This window comes from Bidens hawaiensis, unplaced genomic scaffold (assembly GCF_021521415.1).
Source record: "Bidens hawaiensis isolate Kalapana, Puna unplaced genomic scaffold, B.hawaiensis_p1.1 tig00048079_1, whole genome shotgun sequence".
Classification (NCBI taxonomy): domain Eukaryota; kingdom Viridiplantae; phylum Streptophyta; class Magnoliopsida; order Asterales; family Asteraceae; genus Bidens; species Bidens hawaiensis.
The window spans coordinates 1,092-8,649 of NW_027498589.1; the positions used below are offsets into that span (position 1 = coordinate 1,092).

At 36.7% G+C, this 7,558-nt stretch overlaps 1 long non-coding RNA gene across 1 annotated transcript; it reads left to right on the forward strand.

Moving 5' to 3' along the window:
- Positions 1 to 4,343: 4,343 nt before the first annotated feature.
- LOC143597300 (uncharacterized) lies at positions 4,344 to 6,547 on the forward strand. The gene is made up of 4 exons (XR_013146870.1): positions 4,344 to 4,393; positions 5,007 to 5,920; positions 6,012 to 6,200; positions 6,294 to 6,547. It is a non-coding gene; the product is annotated as an uncharacterized LOC143597300 (long non-coding RNA).
- The last annotated feature ends 1,011 nt before the right edge of the window (positions 6,548 to 7,558 follow it).

A 7,558-nucleotide genomic window follows, 5' to 3' on the forward strand; every position in this document is an offset into this window, starting at 1 on the left:
CAAATATGTTGTATTGCAGTGACGGTGTGTCCTGAAAATGCTTAAGAAAAAAACAAATAAAATAAGACCCAATTACAAATTTTGTCCTTTAAAATTAGACGAATTATGGTTCGTGTCCGTTTTTTAGTTTCCTTGCAGGCGGTGTACTTTAAACTTTTTTTTCCTACAAGTTTTGTCCTTTACGCTAACTGGGTTAGAAAAAGTCAGTTAAATACCCTCACGTAAGACGCATGTGAGGGCATTTTTGTCTTTTCGCCTGTACCTGCAAATTTATAACACATTCCCCCTCCTTTCTTTCTTCTTTCTCTCTCTACGCCACCATCACCACACCATCACCATATCACAACCACTCCGGCCACCATACCCCCACCCACCCCGTTGCAGATTCCATTCCATTCCCACCGCCGCCGTCAACCACCCATCTACAACCACCACCACCCGGTCAACCATCTAAACCACCCATCTAAACAACCTGGTCGAAACCCGGCCACCACCACCACCACCGGATCTGGCCACCTCCAACCCATCCACCACCGGATCCGGCCACCTCCAACCCATTTCGCCTCTACCTCCACCACCACCAAATCATTAACCCTAGATCTCAAACCCACCAAATCACCCAATTTCTCTAACGCCGGCGACAATCCAACACTGACCCACGAAACCCACACCCCCAATTCTCACCACCACCTCCGCCGCCGCCGTAAACCCACCGGATACCCTGTTGGATATCCATGAGCAGATCCGCCGCCATAAATCCACCGTAAACCCGCCGCCGTAAACCCACGAAATCCACACCCCCAATTACCGGATAACCCGAACCCATCAAGAACAAGCTCGGATACCCTGTTGGATCTAGGGTTACACCTAACATCACTGTGGTTTCAGATCTGCTCAGGGATCGCCGGAAAATTATGGTGGTGGTGGATCTGAGTCATTGCCCGAGATGCAGCAGCCTTTGTCCAGAAAATCATGGTGGTGTTGGTGTGGACTGTGGAGACAGGGAGAGGAGTAGAGAGAGAGAGAGAATACTAGAAGAGAGAGAGAGAGTATATCTTTAATATATATTATTTATTTTTTACAATAATATATCTGAACCACCTCGTTGAAAAGACCAATATACCCTCACATGCGTCTCACGTGAGATTATTTAACTGACTTTTTCTAACCCAGTTAGCGTAAAGGACAAAACTTGTAGGAAAAAAAGTTTAAAGTACACCGCCTGCAAGGAAACTAAAAAAAGGACACGAACCGTAATTCGTCTTATTTTAAAGGACAAAATTTGTAATTGGGTCATAAAATAATGATATTACCAAAGTACCACTGACTTAACGGAGAAAATAGACAAAGTTAGAAAAAAATACTAAAATTGCAAGTTTTAGAAAAGTAAAGTAACCATTTGCAATAAATTCAAAAGCGGTACCAAAGTTGCGTAATTGGACAAACCATAGATACTAAAATGGTACTTAACTCAAAGTATATATTATCAGGGTGCGTATGGGTCGGTTTCAAGCTCTAACCGAGCCATAGATTGAAATTTCAGTTTTTGAGGATTATTTTGATTTCATGCACAACCCTCAAATTATGAATAACTAGATATGTGCACGCATGATGCGACGGATGTTTGAACACAAACTCTGATAACTACGTAACAATTATGTGTGTTTATGGTTCGATTTAAAACTTTAAAATCGTTTAAACTGACCATCAATTATGTTTCACAGTTGGTTTTTCCTTTAACTTTCGTTTTCAATTTATAACATTTTAGTTTCGATTTTCGTCAACAAAAAATCGTTACTAACGGTTTGTCTCATAGGTTTAACTTAAAAATCTTCAAAACCGAGTCGTGAACACCCGTACGTAACATGCTGTTTTTTTAATTGAAAAAACCTACAACATAATTATACTCAAATTGAAGAGAATAAAATGCTCGTTTTGATGGTGTAACTTTATAAAAAAAGTATTAACGCATGAAAAAGTTATGGTTGTTTAAAAAAACAGTGGAGGGGGGGTTTGTTTAAAATTAAAATAAAAAATAATATATAGTGAAAGATGATAAACCAAACTTGCAAGTATTCTTTAATTTTTCAAAAGTCTAGTAAAATGGTGAAAAATTGTAAATATTTTCTTGAAAATTCACGTGGGATTTTATGTTTGAAACGCCATTTTGCCCCGTTTTAACAAGCTTTGTATGTTGTACTATGTGTTATATAACTTGTAAATCCCTTAAAACCATAGTGTGTTAATTTGCCATCCTCTCATACATTATATATAGAGTACTAAACAAGATGTTTGAAGTTTGAACGCATACCCTGGTAATCAAGTAACAGTTATGGATGTTCATGGTTCGGTTTGAAACCTTAAAGCCGTTTAAATCGGTATAGATTCGGTTCTCGGTTAGTTTTTTCTTTAACTTTCAGTTTCAATTATCAACGGGTTAGTTTCTATGACAAATAATCGTTACTAACAATTTGGCTCGCATGTGTAACTTAAAAACCGTCAAAACCCACCCATACGTAACATGTTAATTTTTTTTAATTGAAAAAAACTTCAGCAATGTCATACTCAAAATAAATAGAATAAAATGCTCGTTTTTACATTGCAATATTTTTTTTTAAAATATCAACGTATGAAAAAGTTATGTCAGTTTAAAAATCTTGGAAGGAAGTTGGTTTAAAATTAATAATGAATAGTAGTAAATGGTTAAAGATGAGAGAAAAACTGGAAGTATTCTTTATTTTAACAAAAGTTGAGGGTGAAAATTTGTAAATATTTTAAATTAACTGGAAGCGCACGTGAGATTTTATGCTTCAAAAACCATATTGCTTCTCTTTAAGATGTTATATAGGTTGTTCCATATGCTTAATAGTTTGTAAAATTCATCGTTCTAAACAAAAAAAAACTTAATGTATTATATATAATATAGATATATAGACCGTCATATATTTTTTTAGGAAAACTGGATTTATTAATCTCACATTAGAAAATTGATGTCATCGGTCATACCTATCAAATTATCTGTTTTAATTGGACCCCATTTCCGTAATTTTGTTGAATTTCAAGCTGATATTTTATGGTTTTTGATCGGAAGTGGGGGGGGGTACGAGTTGATTGTTTTTAAACTTATCTCAAATCGGTGCTCCAAACGGCTTAAATTTTGTTAATTGAAACTTTAAACACCCGAACAAGTCTTTTGGTGAGGGTGGTGGTGGTGCAATCTACCATATAAGCACACGATTTTGCCATGTATTTGACACACAAACAAGCATGTTGTATCATCAAAAATACTAATAATGTTAGGATGAGATCGTGGGACAAAAAGTATGTTAAAAGTTGACATTTCGATAGTTTAAAGTTGAAACTATAGTAAAATACATTGGTTAATTAATCCATAAGACTGTGTTGTGGGGTTTCTGTGGTTATTGGTTTTCACATAACAGCTAGGCTTTACAATCTCCGTTTAGCAATTGCAATTGCAATTGCACAATACTCATTATGATTGTATGGTGGTTGCACCACGACTGTAAGTCCTCTATCATCTTATCAATCATCGTTTCCATCAATTGTTACTTTTCGGCAGGCATCTCAATATTAACTATTAACTTAACTTGACACATATATATGAATATGATCATTATATTCACAAACCCTAGGAGTTACAACACCCAATTTGAATCAATAAGGCTGAATCACAAGGAAAGCAGATCATTTACCAGGGAGCTGTTATGGCCAGACGATTCGCAGCAGCAATCGAACCATGGTAACATTTCATTCTATTCTTGTTCAAGATTTGTATTTTTACTGTGATTAACATTCAGTATTTTTGTTGTTGGGACAAAGATGCATCATGTGGCTCTGCAATATCTTATTATGCTATTTGTTTTTTAGGGAGAATTTTATTTTTACCCATTTACAATATTAACATTTAATGTAATGTAGTTGGCTGACGGCTATGCTATTATTATTATTAATTATATAAGGCTGATTGTGAATCGGGTCGGGATTGGTTTCCGGATCTAGTGTTAGTGTACCATATAAGGTTTTCGTGGATTTTCGGGTCACCGTGTACCATATAAAGTTTCGTTACTCTTTAGATTGTCGCCGCATTGATCAGAAACCCTAGAGTTTGGCTTGAGAAAACTTAGGTAAATCAGAGGGATTAGTGTTTTCATCAAATCTAGAGTTAAGCTTAGAGGGAGGATTTCTAAGTAGATCGAGTAAAGCGAAGAAGCTGCAATCATGTGAGCTTTTATCTGAACCCTTGAATTGAGTTTAGGGGAAAGTTGTCTAAGTTGACCGGGCTAGATCAAGTAAAGCGAAGAAGCTGCATTTGAATCAGCTTCTATCGGAACCCTATAATTGTGTTTAGGGGAGCGTTTTCTAAGCAGATCGGGTAAGCTCAAGAACTTTCTTTCGGTGAGTTTTAGCAAATCATCAAAAAGTCTAACTCAAAAAGCAGTTTCTTTCCCTGTAAGGTCAATCATCATATCTTATTTGGTAATTCGTTAATTGTTTTATGTGATATCCGTTACCCTTGATTGATTCCAGTGCATTCCGGTAGTGTATTTATGTTAAATAGCAATTGATTCATGTATGCCTCTATCTTTTTCACTTTGAGCAATTGTATATGTTAGTGATAATCGGCATTGGTTTGTGAAGGTTGATGAATGAATTTGAAGAGTGTAGTCATTTAGTAGTTCTGCTGCTAGTGAATTTGAACGAGGATTGAATTGAGCACTTTAATTTGATCTCTTATTGTATGTAGTGTGCTTAGCTAACAATTTTATGAACTAAACAACTGGTTCTGGCTTTTATATGCTCTTATGTTTTGTGCTATTCATGGTGAGTGATATTTTTTGATTCATTGTATCAAGATACTACCTGGCCTTTTAGTTCATGTTTCCAAAATGCTACCTGTTTTTAAGGGCATATGCATCCAGTTAGTATTAATTCCAGCAATGTGTGTAAGAAAAATTGGTGCTTTATGGATGTTTCTGTATGTACAGGTTATATTCAACCTTTGGCATCATAAATCTTTCTGCAAGGCATCAAGATGGAACTAAGTGCAGTAAAGAGCTCTTGGGAACGATACCTGGATAGCAAACATCCGTTACTTGGTCACCAAGACAGATTCTCTACACTGCCTGAAACCATCCTTACCCATCTCATGTCTTTCCTTCCACGACCGGATATAGACCAGCTTAAAGTCTTATCAAGAACATGGCGCCGAGTAAGTGCTCAAGACCAAAAAAACCTATGGCTGACCGGGATCAGATTAAACGAGCTGGAATTCCCAAAGATTTTGAATGATGACTTTCACTCGGTTGAGTTTCTTGCTCTAAAAGAATGCCCAGGGATGAGGAACTTGAGGTTTGATAGTTTCAAGCTGAGTATCATCCACTTGAGCCACTGAGGTACCTTGGAGAACGTGTATCTCAACACGCCAAATCTTGACACACTATATTTCTACGCATCGAGTAATAGATCATGCAAAATCGAGTTTATTAATTGCAAAAGGTTAACCCTTTTGCATTTAGACGGGTTTGTTGTGGACACCAACATGTTTGAAAACTGCGACGAAAGTTTACCGCATCTTCAATTTTTGAGACTCGTGGGGTGTGACGATATGATTGGAAGTTTAAACATCTCTAGTAACTCTCTTCAGGAATTATCATTTACAAGATTCAATAAACTGATGGCTCTCAATATTGATGCCCCAAACCTCTCTTCTTTCAAGTACAAAGGGACTACGGTACCTAACTTTCGAAACGTCAACTTTCCAGGTTTTGTCATAGCTCATATCAAACTAGATCCTAAAGGATACCAAAAGGAGGGTGACGATTGGTTTGTAAGATTAATCAAAATGTTGCAGTGTCTGAAACATGCTGAAAGTTTGAGGTTGAGTACTACCTCTAAAAGGGTATGTTCTTGAAAACATGTTTTATTTATTTCTTTTCATGTTCTGTGGTATGAAATCACAGTTTTTTACTTAATTTACATGTGGAATGCAGAATCTGATAATTCCAGCACGACTTAGGGGAACTCTTCTTACTCCCCCACTTGAAAGAATGTCTCAAATTGTCGTAAAAGCAAATTCAAGATCGCGGAGTATTGTCGATGTTGCTGATTCCATGCTTTGGGTTTGTCCGAGGGTTACTCGTTTATTTTTCAGCTTGGATTCCTGGGAATCTTCTCTATGGGTATAAAATAATCTTTTATAATTTTACTCTTCTACACGGAGTTGGTATGGTAACAACTGTCTTGAATCTTGATTTGTTTTCTTCTGGTGACAGATTATACATGGGGAACCGTCATTGGGACTACCCGTGAATTTATGCAGATTCTGCACCTCGCCTTCTTCACGATGCTGGCGTCATTCAGTTAGGGGATTCGTGGTACAACATTCTCGTTTAGGGGCAAAGGAGGAAATCGTGAAGTGTGTCTTGAGAAATCTTAGGGTGGCTGGATGCAATGATATTGACATCGCTCCATTACTTTTCGTATAGCAAGTTTTAAACTGATATGATGCATTAGAGTTTGGGTGGTTTGATTAGTTTTTTTAGTATGATTTCTAGCAGTGTTGTTAAAGACGGTTTTGACCCGTTATCTAACGGGTCGTGCCTTTGGCATCTCTAGGTTGAATAAAACTGTGGTTTAGCAAACACACCATGGCTAACCATGCATAATATTGCTAATTAAAGCATATGATATAATCTCAATCTTTTTAGTTTTTCTCTATAACGTTGCTTCTCATTGCTTATGGAGTTTGAACATAGTTTTTTGAGAATATTCAGAGAGGTCAATATTTTTATCTTTCTTGAGTTTTATAAATAATCAGAAATATATATATATAGCGGTTTAATGTATTATTAAAATAACCATCTACCTTCGTTTAATAAAAAAAGTGAAAAGTTAGGGTGGACTTGGTGCCCATGGGATGGGTGTGGTGCCTCCTTGGTCCCGGCGGGAGTACCGCCCCGTGGGCATCAAACCGAGCAAATCAAATTTAACACCATCCCGTGGGCATCAAATCTAACGAATATTTGTGTAGATCAACAAGTCACGACACATAACTTTTATACGATGAGTACCGCCCCGTGGGCATCAAACCGAGCAAATCAAATTTAACACCATCCCGTGGGCATCAAATCTAACGAATATTTGTGTAGATCAACAAGTCACGACACAGAACTTTTATACGATGCTTATGAACGAATCCATGGATTTTCAGGGATGACAGGAAGTATCGATTGTGCGTGGGCGGAATTGTGCAACAGAGTGGCAAGTTCAATTCATGTGGGATAAAGAAAATAGTAAATTACACGGCTACTAAAATTTTACATTTGTTTCTAATTTTTAGAAAATTATGTATTTGTTCGAACCGTATACTCACATGCCCAATCTTTAGAGTAAATGATATCCGTTTTATGACCTAAAGAACAAAAAAACTAATTTTAGACGAGAATGATCAAATCGTACAAAAACTTTTTTTTTAAATATAATTGACCCTAATGTCTCATTTTAAAATATACCACAGCAACCGGCAAGTATGAAATCA